Source organism: Panthera pardus, unplaced genomic scaffold, assembly GCF_024362965.1.
Source record: "Panthera pardus isolate Hobbes unplaced genomic scaffold, ASM2436296v1 HiC_scaffold_24, whole genome shotgun sequence".
NCBI classification, from domain to species: Eukaryota; Metazoa; Chordata; class Mammalia; order Carnivora; family Felidae; genus Panthera; species Panthera pardus.
In genome coordinates, this window is record NW_026526810.1 from 87610225 (window position 1) to 87632241 (window position 22017).

General features: G+C 36.2%; 1 protein-coding gene and 1 pseudogene across 2 annotated transcripts in view; one reads left to right on the plus strand and one right to left on the minus strand.

Annotated features, from left to right (window-relative positions):
* The window catches only part of MDGA2 (MAM domain containing glycosylphosphatidylinositol anchor 2), an 857656-nt gene that overhangs the window by 453259 nt on the left and 382380 nt on the right, over positions 1-22017 (minus strand). The window lies entirely within an intron of this gene.
* LOC109268526 (60S ribosomal protein L26-like) lies at positions 13715-14147 on the plus strand (annotated as a pseudogene).

Below are 22017 nucleotides of genomic sequence, written 5' to 3' on the forward strand. Positions count from 1 at the left end.
ATTAAATTGACCCTTACCATGCCATCTCCCTCCACCATCTATGTTTAATGAGAAGTTTGATGTCCACCTCCAGATTTCCAAAAATTCAAGGCTTGGTTATTTTAGCTTTCTGGGTTTTGTAATTCAAAATTTAGGTATTTCTGAACTCCTGATATCACTTATATCTCATTCCCACAGCTATTTTCTTCTCCATGCCCCATACCAACCTGTTATATATTCCCTTTAACTGGATGTTAAAATGATTCACCTAGAGTATGTGTAGGAGACTACTGAATTTTTAGAATACCTGGGAAGAGAGACAGTGGTGACATCATAGAATTAACAAGCAAACAGCTGAAAATAAAATATTAAATCCTCATACCTCCAAAAATCTTTCATCTACTTTCCCTCCATTGTAATCAAGAGTTAATCAGTAGCTAACAGTTACCAACAGTGCCCTCCCTCCCATAATGCTCAATGACCCTTCTCTATTTTCTCTCTCCCTCTGTCCACCTGACTCTCCTCCTCCTTTTCTCTGGTTTCCCTTACTAGCAAATCTCAGTGTATTTCTCTGGTAGAACAGTTAACCTATTTGCTTCTTTCTTCCAACCAAACCAGGCATTCAAGAGCTCACCTTACACACTTAAAGATGTTACGCTACATAAAGATCATTTCTCTAGTAGGAAATTCTGACACTCCATTAAAGGAAGAAGTGATTCTACTTAATTGTGATTTTGTTTTTCTATTATTTATTTATTTCAGAGAGAGAGAGAGAGAGACAGAGAGACAGAGAGAGAGACAGAGAGCACACAAGTGCGTGTGAGTGCGAGTGGAGGGAGAGAGGGGGAGACAGAATCCCAAGCAAGTTCCATGCTCAGTGTAGAGTCCACGCAGGGGCGCAATCCCAGGAACCATTAGATCACAACTTAAACTGAAATCAAGAGTGAGACACTTAACCGACTGAGCCAGCCAGGTGTCCCCATAATTGTGATTTTAAATAGATTATTTTCTTTCTCTATTATATTTGATTGGGTTCAAAGTTATTGGCTGTTTAATTTGGGAGAAAATGCCAAAAATTTTTATTAAATGTAACAAATTAAAAAATCATTTAGTGACATATTGATAGAGCTGTGAAAAAAAGAGAAGAGAAAGGGTGGGGGAACAAATAGAAGAATAAGGAGATAGGAGTGGGGTAGAAAAGTACAGACGGAGAGAGAAAAGGACCTGTTTAGGGATAGTGTCAGGTTAAGAAAACCCAGATTTAAAATAAATTTAGTTATAACTTACACTATTTGGCTGCGGCTTGTAGCATGTACCCTCCTCTGCTGAAAACACTCCAAATAACTTCTGAGCTGAGAATAAAAAGCAACGTCCTTTCAACAGCCAACACGACCCTGGGCTTTTGCCCTGCTTGTCTCTCAGATCTCATCTCTTCTGCTCTTATAGCTCACACCAGTCCAGCCACTCTGACCTTTTCCTCATTAACAACTGGTGTGATATCATCTCAGGGATGCTGTCCTTGCTGGGTCGTCTTCCAAAAATGTTTTGCCATATCCCGATACCCCCTTCAAGTATTTGCTCAAATATCAGCTTTTTACTGAGGCTTCCCCTAAACATTTTATTGCAAATTGAAATAGACTTTTTCCAGCTCTCCATAACTTCTGCTCTTATATTTTACTTATATATTTGTCCATTGTCTGTGTCCTCTTATCGATGCATTTGTAAGAACAGGGATTTGTGTCATTTCATTCACTGCTGGTTTGTCCAGTGCCTGGAACCGTGCCTGGTACAAAGGGTTGCTCAATACAATTTTTGTAATGGTTGAACTTAAATCCATTACCTGTTATCTAAACTGTATAATGAATCCCTTATATAGTTCTTCAGGAGCTCTACCAAGAAACAGACAATTAGCCTGAAAACAGGGGCAGGACATGGAAACCTAAGAGCCAGAACAAGAACCTGGAGTCTTCGATCAATGCTTCCTAAAGAATGTGAAGTAGAATTGTGGCCTTCAAACATGTTTTGTCCACATAACTCCTAAAAGACTTTAAAATCCAGTTACCCCTCACATATTTTCAGGTTAACTTCTAACATTATTCTCATACATTTAGTTGCAAAGATGCATTGTAACTATTGAGATTTGAAAATAAAATGAATATACCATTCAATTCAAGGGATTCATGTATTGTGAAGATATTAAAACCCCTGAATTGCTACGTTAAAAGGGTGAATTTTATGGCATGTGAGTTATATATTAATTTCAAACTTTTTAACATAAAAAAGAAAAACAGAAAAAAAAATTAAGTACACATTGGACCTTCCCCCCAAAGTTAAAATCTGCCAAATTAAAGCTAGTTCTGACTTTGAGATTAAATAAATTCACCCATAACTAAAAGAGAACATTTATATTTTCACTAATTTCCCTTTTCTAGCAACTGCTTTTAACAATAACATTTTTGATATTATACATTTAGCAAGATCTATCTTCCTGATGAGATGAAAAAAGTTTTGTAAGATCTTTTTTGCTTAATAAAAGGCTGTGACTTATTGAAACAAAAAATGGATCCATGGAATATACAACCATTTGATGATCAATATCATGTATTAAAATATGAAAACATGGTCTTCATAATAATCAGACATTTTATATCATTTCTCGTTCTCCTTAAATCATGTGTCACTCCACTTTTCTCCAGAGAATTTTATCTTGAGGTAATATGTTTATATGCTTGAAAGTCATTTACTAATTAATGTTTCATATTACCTTTGGGAGAAATGGAGTATATTTTTGGGGTTGAGATTAAAGTTATTTGAGTCATCACTAAAATTCTATTAGTACATAACTGATCTAACAATATAAATATGTTACATTTTTTGAAATTATTTATTGAAAATGCATCTCTTAAATGAATAAGGCTACTTTCCCCCCTAAATTAATTCATGTATACTAAATGATCATCACTTATTGCTAAAATGAAGTGAAGGGTTTCACATCACTCTTATTTCTATTTTTCATTCTCCTAATTAAAATCGGAGAAACATGCTCATATAAATATGAATATAAGAATTTTAATTCTTTGAAATTCTAGCTTTGGGAAAAATAATATATAGTGCCACACTACATCACTGAAAATTATTTCCAGTAACTTGTCTGCTGACCATTTCTTTAAGCCCATCTCCAATTTTGTTAAAGCAAAAAGAACTGAAAACTATCTTAGTTGTGAAAGAATCTGCTACCCAAACATAAATCATTCATCCTTTCTACTCCAAGACTAATTTCTATTTGTTTGGTGCCTTGGAATTTTTTTGACCCTGAGGTAAGGCACTTAAAAGATTAAGGCTGTGAAATTTAAATATTGGTGTTGTGCTGTTTTCTTCTTTTGTATAAAGGGTGAGAGTGATTATCATGGAAAGTGGAGGGGAGACCCTTGGAATTTTTTTTGACCCTGAGGTAAGGCACTTAAAAGATTAAGGCTGTGAAATTTAAATATTGGTGTTGTGCTGTTTTCTTCTTTTGTATAAAGGGTAAGCGTGATTATCATGGAAAGTGGAGGGGAGACCTCAAATCCCTCCAGTCTTGTCTCAAGTACATCCATTTTAGGGAAGTTGAAAATATTAAGATTGATTCCCTTAAGACTATTTCCTTTACTCACAGACCCTTGTTTGATGATTGCTGTGGAAAAAAAAAAATAGATAAGAAAGGAAGAAGGAAGGAAAGGAGGGAGGAAAGAAGGAAGGACAAAAGAAAGAAAGGGAGAAAGAAAAAACTGAAATCTCACAAATGAGGGTCCTAAAATGTTTATGAGATAGGCATGTTTCAGAAACGCTTTTGTTATTCTCTTAAGAGATTCATAATATTTATTGTTCTCTGGTGAGGAAACCTGGCTGCCTTGTTTAACTCTGCCTTTCTAAATCATATCTGAACATAGAACCCTTTCCCTTGTAACATTATTGGACAGCCCACAGAATTAATATTCTATTGATACATGTTTAACACTATGCTAGATGCTTCTACTGAAAGGCATGGGGAAAAAAAGTGTGTGTGTGTGTGTGTGTGTGTGTGTGTGTGTGTGTGTGTGTGAGTAAAGTGGGAACTTTGATTAAAAACTGTGGTTTTAGAAAATAAGACCTTGCTATCATTGGAAAGTGAAGTCTGGCAAATAAGGAAGCTGAGAGAGAAGACAGGGAACCAAGGGCAGAACAGGATATTGCATATTCAGAACAAAAAAGGGGCTAGTTCAAGAAATATGGGGGAAGGGAGAAGACTCAATGTCACTACCAAATTATTATATAACAGACTGACAAGACTGTCCAACATCTAGGATGTTTCATACATATTCAACAGATAAGCTGCTGCTGATAACAGAGTGTTCTTTCTTCTGGAAGCTGGGGGTGGGAGCCTAGACAGAAAATAACTCTGCATCTCCAGAGATCAAGGGAGAAAATTCATTCAGCCTCAAACTGGTGCTAGGTAGAAAAAAAATGCTAATTTCAGGGGGAAAAAAAGGATAGCATAGCCTAAAATATAATGCTTTGTGGAAAGCTGAACTACCTGGAAAGAAAGATTACACAGTCTGGATGAGAGCAATGGGTTATTTAAATTAATGCAACATAAATTAATATCTAGTCAGCTTTCCCTCAGAGATTGCCTAGAACTATAATGAAATCTTGTGTGCTCAATGCTGTGCACATATTTTTGGAAAAAGAGTGACACAAGACAAGTGAAAGAGGACAGTCAGGCTTTAAGCCGGAGGAGAAATCTTTACTAAACCCCTGGATAAGAGGGACACGAGTCATTCAAGACAGAGCATAGGTTGTATCCGGGAGTCATCTCTACAAGGCTTCCTTGGATGTGTCCTCTATCTTCTCTCTACTCAGAGTGTAATTTTAAAAACAATTTGGCAACTTTATAGAAATCATCCCACAGGTAAGTAAAAGACAAAAACCAGCATGGAAAATACCCACAATTAATAGCAACAATATAGAAAAGTACAACTTTTGGTTAGATAACCCCTGTAATATTTACATGAGCATCCTTCTTAGGGTTCTCTGAACACATATCTGATGGAACTGGGCTGAATCTGAACAAAGCATAAGCTGAGAGCTGAAAACAGATGTCACTGAATCAAATCCTAATTCAAACCTACATTTTCAAGGTCCCCTTTGTATAAAGTCCTATGGTCAGTCCATAGAGTTCCTAAAGAATGCAAATTCCAGCAATGGTTTAAATGTGAAATCTAAGAGACAGACTTATATTTAACTTTAATATCAGTTGCCATGACAACCAATGGGCTATTTAAAGTTATTAGCATCCCAGCCCACTGAGTTAATAATATGGACAAGAATGGCATAAAAGTTAAGCAAAAGCAAATTACTTTAATGTCATATCACATAGCAATGACAGTGAAAGCATGCAGGCTTAAGAGGGTTTGGAGAAACATAGTTAAAAGGACATATTAATCAGCCACTCTCGAAATTTGTAGCATATTATTGATGCCTTCTGCCTACGATATTCCTCAGGCTCATTAAAATTCTAAGTTCAGGATTTAAATAAAATGAAGCAAAAAACATCAAATTGGAATGTAAAAATTGCTAGTTAGCCAAAATGTTTTACAACCACGTGGTCTCCATCTTATTAACTATTTCCTGTTTTAATCTCAACACACATGGTCAAGTATGTCTTACAGAGTCACCTTGGGGATATCCAGAAGATTTTAACAAAGAAAAAAAGGTGTGATGCAGTAAGGAAGAGAGGATCAAGCTTCGTGAACTGTTGTTTGAAAGAGTCATCTGCTAAAAGCAGCAAAGAATGACATAAGATGTTAAAACAGATGGCCTAAGTCACAGTGCTACATCACATAAGTATGGAGAGGAACTAAAATAGCCCAAGTAATATTTTTATTAACAAGTTGCCAAGTACAGTAGCAAAAATACCTTTAGAAAGAATCTCACTTCAAAAAAGAGGTTTTTCCCCCCTTACACTCGATGTTATTTTCTGAATTACTCTTGGTCTGTTGCATATGTTCAAGCATCTGGGTGCTTGCCATGTTCAGATGAAAGAAACTAACCTCTCTCCTTGAAGGATGCCTCCTTGCCTTCTGAGCCTACCTCTGCGATGGAGACAAATGAGAGTAAACTAAACCAGAAACTCATGAGAAAAGTGCTATACCGCACACTCTTACAGAGAATTATTTTGCACATTAAACAAGCTGAGTAGAGAGTTCTCTGGTCTTTGAATTAGTTACGAAGAAAGAAACATTCATTAAATCTGTGACAGTAAGTGTTGCCAGAATGACCTGAATATTATTAAAGGTGATGCCAGGAAATCAATTCAAGAACATGGACGCACATGGGGATGGGTATAAACAGTAAGCTATAACTGCCCACGGACGTTTCAATTACAAAACCAGCACACAAGAAGCAGATCAGAACACAGTATATTCAAAGACATGTGAAACAACCTCCCAAGTCAGAAAGAACAGTTTGAGATTTATAGAATGATTCACTTGTACAGCCTTATCAATGAATATTATTCACTAACATATATGAATTCATTCATGTATAAATTACTCTTAGGGAAGACTTTGGAAAAGTGGCATGGTATACTGGTTGAGAGCATAGAATGCGGAGTCAGACAACCTGGGTTTGAATCTCAGCTCCTCTACTCTGGACAAATTAGGTACTATCTGGGCATAATATGTATGTTGTCTCACAAGGCTATTCTAAACATCAAATGAGCTAATGAATTTAAAGCCCTTCAATACATAACTTTTCATTATATACCATTTAAATTATCATTATATATTATGTACACAATATATATAAATAGGAGAATGATGAAGATAAGCACTTATGGAAATTCTAATATTTTCCTTGCTTGCTCCAAGAATTTGCTTCCACAATGACACCTTTGACCAACAGTCTGGAGGACAGAAGTTTTACAGGGGAAATTTTACACAAAGTACAGTCAAAAGATGAAGATGACAGTCCCTGGTCAAGCAATGACCAGGAAAGCTAAGACAAAAAGGTACTAATATTTGTCCTGACAGTATCTGGTATCTTGGACTTCACACACACACACACACACACACACACATGAACAGGACAGATTTTTGAAACCTAACATCATTTAACATTGAATTTGGCTTGATTAAAAATTTGGCTTTCCTTAGAGCTTTCTAACAAGGGAAGAATATTCTAGGCAAAGAATGGAACTACCTCCTTAGTAGTTACGTTTCTCATAATAAACAAACAAATTCTGCTTGTAAACTTAAAATTATTGCGGTCTTTTTTGGCATGAGTCAGCCTCCCAAGTTCACTGAAAAGTTTGAGTTTGGCCTACCAGGCTATGGGGCAGACAATGGATGGAGGCAAATTCACCAGTATAATCCCTCCCTATATGGCACTTGCCTGTCTGCTAGCCAGGATGTATCCTCCTGGTGAGATCCCAGGTACTCAGATATGACTGACTTAAATTCCTATAAATTGAATCATAAAGAAGTGATACTACATAGTCTTAACATTTAGAACTTAAAGAATCAAGATTTATTTAGGTTCATTGATTCAAATTACAAAGTTTATTTTTCCTCCTCCAGTCTCATAATCTCATCGGGGTAACTGCCAAAGAATAATAGGCAGGCACAGTTAAATAGTGGTATGTAGCAATATTTTTCAAGCCCCTCTCAATGCATAATTGATTTATACTTTCTTGTGAGAGGTCCTCATTTGTATTAGAAAGATCTCTGATCCTCAACTGGTTTTTAGTGTTTCAGTGAGGTCCTCATTAAAAAAGTCTTACGGATGGAATGACTGACCATGCCCTATATTTAAGACTATTGCTATGGTTGTCATCACAGGCAAAGGTGCTAGAAAGCTCCAACAAATTCACTAGAACTGTATCAATACCCTCTTAGGCCAACTCCCTGACTCATGTCATTGGAGTGATCACAGTACAGCAAAAACATTGTATTTGTTTGAATTTTTACCTTGTATTTGTTTGAATATCCACTTATGGCCTGTGTTGTAAGCCATTCTTTAAATTACAACTGACAGTGAATTCACCTGATCCTGAGTTTTATGATTTGCCATTGGTCATGATGTCTCTTTTTCTCCTTTATAAAGAAAAATAACAATACAACCTTGAGTTAAAAAAACGCTAAGAAGCACTAACTTGTGACCAAGCCAGCCTGCCTTCGTGGAAGTCACATAAGGTCTCAAAGTCATGTGTCATTTTGTAACAGATTTATCTAAAGTGAGAGACTCAAAATACTGTTTATTTCAAAGAATTTAACATTATTACCATCCCTTGAACCCATGAAGAAAACAGAGAAGCAAGCTCTTTAAGTCAAGATGTCCTTGGAGAATAATTTAATAACCATAATTGTTTTCAAGGAGCAGAGAGGTCCTATTTCTGCATACTTCCCCAATATTTTTTTACTTCTGAGTCACATCTCTATATAAAAACTCATGTCTTACTGAAAACTACTTCACTAAGAAATCTTCACTTCTCTGCTCAAATCACTGCAAATTATCATGTCTTTTTAGACATCACCATCAAAAAGGTAGTGAACAAAAACCAATAAAACAACTATTATTAAAATTCATAATTCTTTCTTACAAATAGGTTTAAAAAGGGGTTAACTGCAATTTTCAACATTTGTAAAGCATTTTGAATGCATTAAAATTGGCTTCCTCTGGCATTGCTGAAAGAGTATCTTTTTAAAAATATCTGATGTCCAACAGAGTCTCCATCTTATCTACAGCATAGGACTTAACTAAGTTTTTAACATTCCGAGTTCTGTCTTCTAAAGAAACTCCAAAGAATTTAAAATTTTTTCTTAGTGATTAGTGTTTTTCCTTGTCTTGCCCCTAGCCAATATCTTTCAGGTTAACTTTAAGAAATACTTGTGATTTTTCCTTCAATATTTTATGATTGTTTTCTTTTAAATGTTCCTTCAAGCAGGTGCCTTTGTCCAGCAGTGAGCTAGTAAATGTTTGACCACCAGTTCTCCAAATAAAAGCAAAGTAAAACAAGAAGCCTTGATGTATATAACATTTGCCAATTTCTATGGTGTAAATACTTCCAACAGAGTGGATTTCAAATTACTAATATAATGACACTGAACACAGAGCTAGGAAGAGACATGCAATATACCATTATGTTACATTTCCACCAGACAGATACAACAGACATAAATAATGTCAAGAGCATTGATAATAAGACATGATAAAATAATTAAGAAGTCATTAGTTTTGAAGATGCATTACCTTTGGTTTTAGTATAATTTATTCAATCATAAGAGTACATCTAATTTTTAATGACCTGTGTATTTCACAATCATCTTTTACAAGCCATTAAGAGCTGGCTCCAATACACCATTGCCTCTACTATGACAGTTAATCAAGCTTTAAGCTTATACTTCTCTTCATAAAAGTTAAATCCATATTTAAACATCCATCTAAATACATTGTGCATTTTTTTTTTTTTACTGTTTGCTATATTTTCTACTTAGGGTAGTTGGAATGTGCTATTATCTTCTTGTTAAGTTCATGGAGGAAAAGCCTAAATGCAGGGCATCAACTTGATATCACTATGGAAACCAGTGTTTGATTTTGTTTGGGGAATTACATTCTCTTAAACTGGCTGATTTATGATATGATACGTTGTTTAAAAAATAAAATGGCTGGGCAAATCTCTGAAAGTCCTAGAAAAATCACAACACTCCTGTGAGGATCAGTGACGTTAGTACAATCTTTTCTCACGTCAGAAGGCTTCCATGTTAATACGGACTAAACTGATGAGCCCAACTTCCTAACAGCACAGTAGTTCAATATTTTTTTAGTTGGGCACTTTCCAAGCCTTCAAAAATAAAGCCACAAATCATAATACCTCCCACATAAAGTCTCCAGAAATCATAATCTTCACCCTCCAAAAACCTTTGCTATTATTATTGCAACTAACGCTATTAGCAAACAAACACTGTTCCAAGGCACTGTTCTGGTTGCTATCCATAGTACCTCATTTAATCCTTATGACCACATGGGGACGGTACTTCTGTTATCATTTTTAAAGGTGAGCCAACAGGAAGTTTAGATAGACTAAATAACTAGCCCAAATAATGCTGGGGATAAAGCTAAAACTTAAACCCAAGTTTTCCTAACTCCCAATCCCTTTCTCAATACCACTATGTTTATTACACCTATGATCCCTATGTCACTTGTACTCCATCCCCCTGTGTTCCAACCAAAAACCCTAAACTTATTTGATGTTGTGCGGTCTTTAACCATTTACAGTTACTTATCACTAAAATCAATAGGCTATACTTCTGAAAGAAGTCTCAACTTTGTTCCTCTCTACTGCCACTACCCCAGTCCAGGCCACCAACATCTTTGGCCTAGGAAACTCTAAGAATCTCCTTCTTGGTTTCCACTCCTTCCATCTTGCAACTATCCTCTGTATCCCCAGGCTCTATCATCATCATTATCCAGATTTACAGAATGGGCACAGTGACCAAGACATTGGGTAAATGTCCAACAGGAACAAATATTTTGTAGTTAACAAGTTGGTTTGTACATTAACAAAGCAGGTCTCCTGTTCAGTCAAGAATGGTTACATAGACTAACGCCAGGCTTCTAGCTCTGAAAGCAAATAGCCCTTACTCTCTATAGAAAAGAACAAGAACAAGAACAAGATCTATGTTTCAAGAACTCTTGCCACCCTCACATCCCACCCACCAAAAGTCCCTATCTCCATCCCCACCCAGACCTGCCTTCAGAAACAAATATATTTATATATGTTATTCTTTAGCATGAAGTTAGAATGATCTTTCTAAAAGTAAAGTCTGATTCTGTCAATATCTTCATTAATATATTTCAGTGAGGGCTTCAGTGAAGCCCAAAGTCCTTAAAAGGATTCCCCAAGCCCATCATTATTTGTAATCTCTTCAGGCTCTGGTCTTGCAACTTCCTCTTGCATAGTGACCAACTTCTGACTGTCGGAAGTTGCCAAGGTCTTATCAACTGGCTTTTGAACAAGCACTTTCTTCTGGCTAAGGGGCTAGCTAATCTTCCATTCCTACTCTTGCCAGACACTCCCATTGAGTTCCAATTAATTATACAACTGTAAACTTAAAATTTCTAGTGCCTACAACTATATGTAGTAGGATTTCATAGACTCTTGCATGAACATTTTCTTCAGATAAGCTATGTGATATATTTGTTCTTGTAAGAGAGAAGCTATAGGCCATTTGAAATGATCTATTATCATCATTAACTATATTCATTTGTATCACTCTGCAAGTAAAGAACACACAGATAGTTAACTTCCCAGGGACCAGTTTCTTTATCCAAAAAATGAAAAGAATGGACCAGATAGGTTTTACAAAATAAATGGATAATTTACATTTCTAAGTTAAAGGACTCTGTACCTTCACTGAGATTATTTTGGGGACCAGAACCTAATAAGCAGTAGAAAGAACTTTCTCTAAGCAGCAAGTAGCATTTTCTTTAATGAAAATTGAAACAGTTTTTGGAAGAGGTCAGAGAACTACAAGATACAGAACAAAAGTGTGCTATTGATGTCTGTTTCATTAAAATATAAGTTAAATATGTGAGGGCCTCTAGAATTAGAGATGTCCTGGCTCTTGCTCAGAGCACACTTTTCAGATTTCAACATAGCATTCCTAAGTGTGTGACTCTTTGTGAGTACACTCATGAAAAAAATAAATTCACTAGGATTCAGCAAATGATACAGATTTATCTGTGCAGGCACTTTTGAGGGGCTGTTTTCACCTATAAACCTAGATTCTTTCAACACACAACAAAAAGGCAGATGGAATAACGTCTGGAAAAACACCAATATTTTTTCTCCTTGCAACCTATTACATCAGCCAGCATTTCCCTGTAGTTGTGATTATTCCATTATGACTTGATTACTAACTATTACTGCCACAGTTGGAAAAGTAAAAGCCCAGCATGGGGCCATCTCCATTAAAGGAATATGAAATCCCATAACCAGCTCTCAGGCTGCACGGCTGCTGTGGGGTTGAACTCAGAAGTACATTAAGTATCTACTTAAGATGCTGTTTGAAGGAGCACCCTAACTTACATCATTATTTCATTTAGTTTGAACTGTACCATGGATTTTTCCATTAAGCAATATTAGACACTTAAACACTATATTGAGGTTAGTCGTGCTCTAAAAAAAGGCCATGCGATTTTTTTTCTACTCTCTTTCCAGAGGTTGAGAATTTTCTATCACGTGTATAGGCAATCCTGATTTTCCCTAATAGAACAGACTAAGTGGTTACATAAACTAGGGAGTACCATCATGTTAAAGAGGCATAACTGAGAAGAGAAGCATTAATATTCATGTTGGTAACATGGGCATACGCCATTTATAAAATCAGAGAGAAAAGAGCTTTCATTGCTATAATTTAACAGGCCCAGGAAATACAAAATTTTAAAAAGTCAAATATATCCAAAGCACATAGATTATTGTTAATGGGGAAAGGGAATTATGATACTATTTCATATCTATTCTTGTTTTATGTGTCACAAATGACAAGATGGCCCAGGATGAGAAGTGAGACATGATGAAGTCCTTTCACCGTGTTTTAAGGACAAAATCTAGTGGTGGAAAAACACCAAACAACTTAAATATTTTACAGGGGGATGCTCACCACTGCGAGAAAACTACAAATTATATATATTTAAAACTACAAATTAGTACATTAGCATATATGTAATTACGCTTGGCAAAGATTGCATATATGTGTCTATGTGAGTTTGTGTAAATATACACCCCAAATAATAGAAATATCTAGGGAAGATACATATCTTGACTTTATTTTCGAAACCAGGCAGATTTTTTTTTACTCAAAATAGCTTCCGCTACCATAATTATGTGGAGAGAATCTATATTTAGCCAGATTAAAGGTTTCTTGAGGTAAAGAGGTTACTCCATATTTACCATCTTCTTTCCTGTGTGGGATTCCTCACTTTGGAAGTGAAGGCATATCTCTGACAGGAGCCAGTGCAAGCGTGGATATCCTCGCTATCAGAGAGAGGAGCTTAAATGGTTCCAGATCTCAATATCCATACCATTAACATTCTCCTTCCCCCAAAGGCTTGGCTCAACTCCCCTTCCAATCATCACTCCACTGATAGTAGCAATGTCTTCACCTCTGAATCCCTTTCTTCCTTTTATTTTTATCATTTAAATACGCTTAGTAATAACTAATGTAATTCTGTTCCCCTTCCCACACTGCCCTCCCCCGACCAATTTTGAAAAGAAAATAGCTCCGAAAACACAGGAAATTGTGTGAGCAAGTCTGTGGGCTCACTATCTAAAAGCTTATGTGATTGGAAAAGAAAATCAGGGAAATATGGATGAAACTTAAAAGTCTAAGATGTGGTTCTAGGCCTTTTTGCAAAGGGTCCCTCTAGGGAAGAGGATGAGAAGTGAGTATAAGTAGAACCTGGAAAAATACACAGAATTTTGAGAAGACCCTGTTAAGAGGCATCAAGTAGCAGTACGAATGATCAAGTCAGAATTCCCATCCCAGCCCTGTGACTGGTTCCACAACCTCCTGATTTTACATAAATCACATACGCTGAAGAGACTGTTACCTTCTCCCTTTAGAAAGAGCAACACCAATAACATCAGAAGATAATTCTTTAAAACATTAAAATTTCTCTTCGCTGTTGCAGCCATTGCTGGACATCAGTGGCCAAAATGAAGTGCAATCCCTTTGTGACTTCCGACTGGAACAAGAATCATAAAAGGCATTCCAATGTACCTTCCCACACTCACAGTAAAGATTATATCTTCTCTTTACAAAGAGCTGAGATGGAAGTACAACATTTGATCCATGCCCACCCAAAAGGATAAGGAAGTACAGGTTGTGTGAGGACATTACCAAGGTCAGCAAATTGGCAAAGTAGCCCACATTTACAGGAAGAAATACATTATCTACACTGAATGAATACAGCAAGAGAAGGCCACTGGCGCAACTGATCCCTGGGCATCCCTCTAGCAAGGTGGTTATCAGTAGGCTAAAACTGGACAAAGACCACTAACATATCCATAACATAAAGCCATATCTCATCAGGAAGCAAAGGAAAAGGGCAGATAGAAGGAAGAAACAATTGAGAAGATGCAGGAATAAAGGAATCTTATAAACGACTTTAAATAAAAACTGTTAAAATGGAAAAAAACTTATTAAAATTATAAATAACTTAATTATTAATAAAGTTTTCCTTAGAAATAATTCCCCCCAGCAAATATCCATTCCTTATTTTCCCCTGGGTTTCTAAAATAATTTTCTTTCTCCATTAAGGCTGACCGAGTCTTACAAAAACTGCTTAATCTAGGACTTCACACTTAGTGAGTCACAGTGTCCTGAATGTTAACTGAAAAATCACTGTTTGTTAGTGTGGATATTTTTGCTATTTTGTGCATCCCCAGACTTTATAGCCTAGAGATTCATGAGTAACAATGCTTTGTTCTTCTAAGTTACATACACAATTGTACGTTTTTCTCTTCATAAATTGAAACACACCCAAACCAAAACTTTGAAAAGTGAAACAAAAACTCCTTGCATTTTTTTCTTCAATAAGTATAAATAAATACAGTGAATGTTAAAGTGAAGTTTAAGGAAGTAAGGGAGAAAGAAGGGAGAGAAAACAGTTAAGTGAAAGATGAATCATTACTATTCAATGAACCCTAACTACAAGCTATACACTGTGCTAAGTGCTTTCCATGGACTGTATGCATACCTCATAAGGAAGGCAACACAATTTAAATTGCTTAGACATGAAAACTGAGATGAAAACTAAAGGTCTTGTGGAAGACCTTCCATTGTGGGTGAATGGCAGACATACCCAGATACCCAAGCATGTGATCCAGAAGAGGAAAGAGAGAGACAGAGGTTGGGAGGGAGATGAAGATCAGAAGTGGATGACACTGTTCACTCCTTTCCCCCACTCCCGAAGTCTTATCTGGGTTATAAGCAAGCCCCATGCCAGCTGTTTCTTGACTTCTCTGTTCTCCAATTAGGCCTTTTAGTGAAGGAGAGCAAAAGGAATAGCAATGATTTAATAGAAATAACCTTGAATTTTCTTCAAGTAAAACATTTGCAAAGATTGGCACTTCAAATATTACTAGTAACATTACATGCAACCCATTTCATAGCTATTTCCATCACCCCAATGTGTTATCACAGAGTTAGCCTAATAATGCCTTTCTGTTAAAATGTCTATATAAAACAATATGCATATGAGGTGGTTTCCAATGTTTGCTAATCGGTTTGCAAAATGCCATTAGCTTCACTTGGTTCAAGGTAATTGGTTACTATAAAAAATATAATTCCCAGCTGCAGGGAGATGCATAGACCTACTTTCTACCTAACTAAGGCAGAAATTTTTACTCTAAGGAAACTTAAGCAATCTTTAGAGGCACCCTAGGGGACAACTGTGGCTAGAGGTTGGGTCTCTTGACCCTCTTTTGCAATCTCTAATTAGCAGAGCGACTCTGTTCTTACATGATTTATATACTGGATTTTGAATAAGATTTTGGCCAAGAAACAGTTCAGTTCAAAAAATCTTGAAAATCACCGAGGTAAGGGACTTAAATTTTCTTCAAACATAATTTTGAATATAAAACCAATTAATAATTGTTACTTAAAGCTGTCGTCAAATCCTGCATCAAATTATATTCTGGTGTTATTAATGAAACTAGAATGACAATGAAGTCTCTTAGTAAAACCATATAATAATACTTGAGTAGCAGGGTTTTAGTGGTTCCATCCACCTCTTTCGCTGAAGTACACTGAGGCAAGGAAAAGTCAGAGCAAATTAACAGTGTTTGAAAAGCTTAATGGTGCTTTAACAAAAGATACAATAATCATAAGGTTTTTAAATTTATAAGGTGTATGTTATGAGAAGAAAGTAAAATGAGTCAGATCTGATCTGTCCTTCATAAAATCATGTTAATGGCCCTGTACACGCTTTGCTTTTTGTATGCAAATATTGATTATATGCTCTTGTATTTTGTCTTTATCATCTACAATTTTAAGGCAAATTTTATGCCCCCATAAAAAAAATAAAAAGAAAGAAAAAATGCACATAGCATTTTCTAACATTTTGGGAGGGATTTTTCTTGTCTCTAACCATTTTAAAATTGGTGTCAATATTATAAAATTTTGAAATAGCCTCAAAAGGCTGTATGAATGTAAGGAATAATATAGTTAAGGGGTGCCTGGGTGGTTCAGTTGGTTAAGTGTACTACTTCAACTCCGGTCATGATCGCAAGTTCGAGCCCTGTGTTAGGCTCTGTGCTGACAGCTCAGAGCCTGGAGTCTGCCTCAGATTCTGTGTCTCCCTCTCTCTCTGCCCCTCCCCCACTCACACTTTCTCTGAAAAATGAGTAAGGGTTAAAATTTTTTTGAAAAAAAGGAATAATATAGTTAAGTTCAGCTGTTTGTTTCCTATACAAAAGAAACTACCCTAGACTCTGCAACATAATGATAGGAAGAAGATGAGGAAGAGGAAGAGGAAGAGGAAGAGGAAGAGGAAGAGGAAGAGGAAGAGGAGGAGAAGGAGAAGGAAGAGAGGCAGGAGGGAGAGGAAGAAGTAGAGGAGGAGGAAGTAGAGGAGGAGGAAGTAAAGGAGGAGGAGGAGGAGGAAGAGATGGAGAAGAATTCATTTCTGAGGAACTTTTAGTTTAGTGATAGAGCCAGCTATATGAAGAATTTTCATGCAATATGGCTGTGAACATAGTATATCCACCAGCAACCCAAAAAAGGGCACTGAGCTCAAACTGAGGTTTCAGGAAATCGTTTTCTTTTTCTTTTTTTAAAAGGTTTTATTTTTTTCTTCAAATTTTTGTTTCAATTCTAGTTAACAGTGCAATATTGGTTTCAAGAGTAGAATTCAGTGGTTCATCGCTTACATACAATACCCAGAGCTTATCACAAGTGCCCTCCTTAATGCCCATCCCCCACCACCTCCCTCCATAAACCCTCAGTTTGTTCTCTATAGTTAAGAGTCTCTTATGGTTTATTTCCCATACATTCCCCTCCCATATGTTCTGTTCTGTTTCTTAAATTCCATGCATGAGTGAAACCATATATTTGTCTTGCTCTAATTTATTTCACTTAGCATAATACACTCTAGCTCCATCCACATCATTGAAAATGGCAAGATTGCATTCTTTTTGATGGGTGAGTAATGTTCCATTCTGTATATATACCACCTCCTCTTCATTCATTCAGTCAATGGATGTCTGGGCTCTTTCTGTACTTTGGCTATTGCTGATATTATGGCTATAAACATCAGGGTGCATATACCCCTTCAATTTTGCATTTTTGTATACTTTGGGTAAATACCTAGTAGTGCATTTGCTGGATTATAGGGTAGCTCTATTTTTTTTTTTTAATATTTTATTTTTAAGTAATCTCTACACCCAATGTGGGGCTCAAAGACAGAACTCTGAGATCCACAGTCCCATGCTCCATTGACTAAGCCAACCAGGAGCCCCTCAGGAAAATTTTTTCTATAAGATAACCTTTAGGTTCAGGGCTTTTAAAAACAGCTTTATTAAGATAATCATTGAGGTATAATTAACATACTATACAACCCACTCATTTAAAAGTAACAATTTCATGTTTGGCCATGCAACCACCACCAAATTCAAATTTTAGAACATTTTTTTGTCCCTGTAAAAGAAATCCAATAGCCATTAGCTGTCACTCATCATCTTCCCCCCACACCTTCCACTTCCACCCCACCATCCCTAAGCACCTCACTAATCTGCTGTGCCATAAAAATGGAAGTATGCATGCCATATAAATGGAAGTATACACTACATGGTCTTTTGTGACTGAGTTCTTATCATAGTGTTTTTAAGGTTTACCCTGTTGTAGTATGTAGTATTTTATTACTCTTTTATTGCTGAATAACTTTCCATCATATGGATACACCATATTTTACGTAACCATGCATCAATTAATGGAATTTGCGTTATTTTCACTTTGGAGATATTACAAGTAATGCTTTATTAAGAACAGCTGTGTGTACAAGTTTGTATGAACATCTTATTTCTTAAGAATATACCTGAGTCAAATTGCTGGGTCAAATGGTAACCCCACATTTCACTTTTTGAGGAATTGCCAAATTGTTTTCCAAAGTGGCTGCACCATCTTACATTCCCACTGGCAATGTAAGAGGGTTCCAATTTCTCCACATCCTCCCCAACACTTGTTAACATCCTTCCTTTTGTTTATGGCTTAGGGCTTGAGAAGTGGTATATTGCTGTAGTTTTGATCTGAAATTCCCTATTGACTAAATGTGTTGAATATCTATTTCATGTGCTTATTGGCCATACATATATCTTCTTTGAGGAAATGTCTATTCAGATCCTTTGTCCATTTGTTAATTGTTTTTGCCTTTTTATTATTGAGTTGGAAGAGTTACATATATACACTGTATACAAGTTCCTTATCAGATATATGATTTGTAAATATTTTCTCCCACTCTGTGGGTTGTCATTTAACTTTCTTGAGCTTATTTGCAGCACAAATGTTTCTACTTTTCAGGTAGTCCCATTTATCTATTTTGTTGCTGTTGTTATTCTTGCCTGTGCTCTTGGGTGTCATATCCAAGAAAATATCTGAGCTTAGGCCTTGAATAATGAGTACGACAGAACCAAATTAAGAATAGTAGAAGCTCAATCCAGGCGGAGATGACAGAAGAAGCAATGGGATGGAAGCATGATCCACTGTGATATTCTCTTCTGTTTGTTTGGAACAGGGGAGATTCCCACAGAGCCATACCTAGCAACCTGGCATACCATCATACCAGTCTTAGGATGCACAATGTAGCTCTTAGAAGAGCATTATTGACATTAGCCTATTGCTGGCTGCAGGTTAAGCTCAATTAAAGGATTATATGTACTAAAAGAATGTTTCCATAATGTAACATTTTAAAAATATCTACATTCCCTCAAATAATTTTTAAAAACATGTCCTCTAATTTGGAGGTCCTGAGGCAAAGTCCAGTTTACATATCCTCGTTTTCATTCTGGATTCTATACTCTAAGAGGCTGCCAAGTTTAACTTAAAAGCTTTTTAAAAATATTATCATTATATGAAACAATGGTACGTAAGCAATCTGCTCTTCCTCTGAACACACTAGCAATTTATTTGCACTCCTCTTATAGCTTTGATCACACCCCTCCTTATCTTAACCTATCATTAGAGTGTAAGCTCTTTGATATTCTCTAGCGTGTCTATTTTCCATTCATTTCTCTAACAAATATTTATCAGGTCTAGGTCACTGTGTGTGGGGTACAAGGTCAGACCTAAAACCACAAGGGCCAGGAAAGCTGAGTTATAACTTACACTGCAGGGCTCCTCTTTAGGGTCAGGGAGAAGCCACCCTCTAAAAGGCCTTTGCCCGACATCACAGGCTGGTGTTGCTTCCTCCTCTGCCCCACCCTGCTGCCCCATTCCTTTCTTTACCAGTGTCTCCTATGAGTGTTTCCTGAACAAATCATTTACACACCAATTCTCACCTCAGGAATTGCCTTTGGGGAACTTGATCTAAGACCCTATGATAGAAGAAACACAATGACAATGATATGCAGTGAGGATACACAATGAACCAGATGGATTTACATTTTTCTAGCTAAGAAGCTAGATTTAGATAACTATTTGCACAGCTAAACCATCTTTCTCACCTTGCTTTGACTAGCACAACACTAATAAATGCTCCATAAATATGTGTGGGGTGAACAACTATGAACCATTAAATGAACCAACAAATATAAAACACTTATACCCAATGACTAATTCCAATGCCTTTGATTGGGCAATATTGACTAGAGAGGGATTTCAAAGAACTCTATTTAATGGCAGAGAACCAGGTTAATATTAAATAGTGGAAATTAAATGTATCAATTATGGTAAAGTATATAGATCACTTGGACCTAATTGGCCAGAACTATGAAATGTACCTCCAACAGAAATGACAGGAGCAAGAAACACAGTGGGAACTGGACTAAGATGAATTCAAAGCTCAAGAAGGCTAAATTGTTCATGCATCATTCTTGAATATTTTGGTATCAAGAATTAGATAGCCCTGAGCATGCTGACTGTCCTATTACCCCAGTTTTCCTGGAAATGCTGATAACTATGAACCTTGACCTAGTCACGTAATTTCTCTATGTTCAGCTGCTGTGTGATAAAGTAAGGAGTTGCCCAGGACTGGCCCAGAGATGAAGTGAAGAGCAAGAAAAAGAGGTAGGAAGATGCAGGCAGCAGCTAGCAAAGGGGGAAAGCAGAGATAGAGAAGGAAAACAAAGCTATAGAAAGGCGTTAAAGGATGGAGAAAGGAAAGAAAACCATCTCAGGTTTAAAATCTACATAGCAAGAAGGATGAACACGGAAAACTAGAAAATTAGCTGCAACAACAGGGAGTGAATTTAATATGTAAAATAATACTATATTTGGATAAGGCCAGAACTGATACAGTAAGCCTGGTAGTGGTGTTAGAAAACACTGCCCCCTAGAAACAAGTTTCCCTCACAAATTGACAAAAACTGTGCGAGTCTCAGACTTGCCAAGCATTCCAGATCCCCAGTGAAATCTCAAACTGAGCCCCAAACCAGGTCCCATCACCTAAAGTCCTGCACTATAAGTAGTGACCTTACTGATGGAGGCCATAATAGAATAAGATTTTTTTTCTAATCCCCACCAACCCTTTGGGAATACTATCTGTTTTTTAAGTTATAATATAGCTATTATAAGCACACAATTCAAAAGAAACAAGAAATATATACAGTTAAAAATAATCTTCCCCACCTCCTCTGTCTCCCAGCTCTCTGCTTAAGGCATCATGCATTATTTTAGTTGTTGTATGTTCTTTCAGGGCTATGTCATGAAATTTTCAAACAAATGCTTTTGCTCTTTTTCCACTCATATGATCCTCCTCCTCCCCAACAACCCATTTAACAATATATCTTGGAGAAGTTTGAAATCAAAACATATACAAGGACATTATTCGTTTTAGTAACTGCATGGTATTCCACTGTATATTTGTTTTTTGTTATGGATTTATTTATCTAGTTCTCTATTATTACACACTTAAATTTCCATGTTTTTGCTACTACAAAAATGTTGCAATGTAAATCTTTGAAGACATATATATATATATAATATGTAATATTAGAAACACATATGAGTTTGTAGGATAAATACATTAAAATGACATAGCTGTCAATATCTAAGTGCATCAGTTTTACTTTTTATTTTTTAAATGTTTATTTTTGAGACAGAGCATGAGTGGGAGAGGTGCAGAGAGAGGGGGACAGAGGATCCAAAGTGGGCTCCGTGCTGACAGCAGACAGCCCGATGTGTAGCTCGAACCTAGGAATCATGAGATCATGACCTGAGCCAAAGTTGGACACTCAACTGACTGAGCCACCCAGGCATCCTTATGTGCATTATTTTTACTTACAATTCCAAACTGACCACAAATTTAACAATTTATGCTCCCACCAGCCATATAGCAGACTGTTCATTCCCTCACATATTGAATAGTATATTATTAACTGCATTTTACCTTTGTCAATTTAACGGATTTTTTTAAAGTCTCTAGTTTTAATTTTCATCAACCTTATAATGTAAGTGACAGACTAAGCTAATTTTGGTCTGTTTAAGAGACATTTGTGTTTCTTTTTCTGCCTGCTCACATTCTTTGACCATGGTTCTCTTCAGTTGTAGTACTATTTCTTACATATGCTATGCTTTCTTTTGTTGAAAACATTAATTTGTTTGGATATAAATTGTAAATACTGTAATATTCTTTTCCAGTTTGACATTTGCCTTCAGTTTAATTTAGAATTTTCCCCAAAACTTATTTTTTATTACTGTTACCATCATCATCTTCATTATTTAGTGTACTCAAACATACTACTAGTCTTTTATTTATGGCTTCAGGGTTTAATATTATCAATACTTAATCTATTCCGAGATAAAA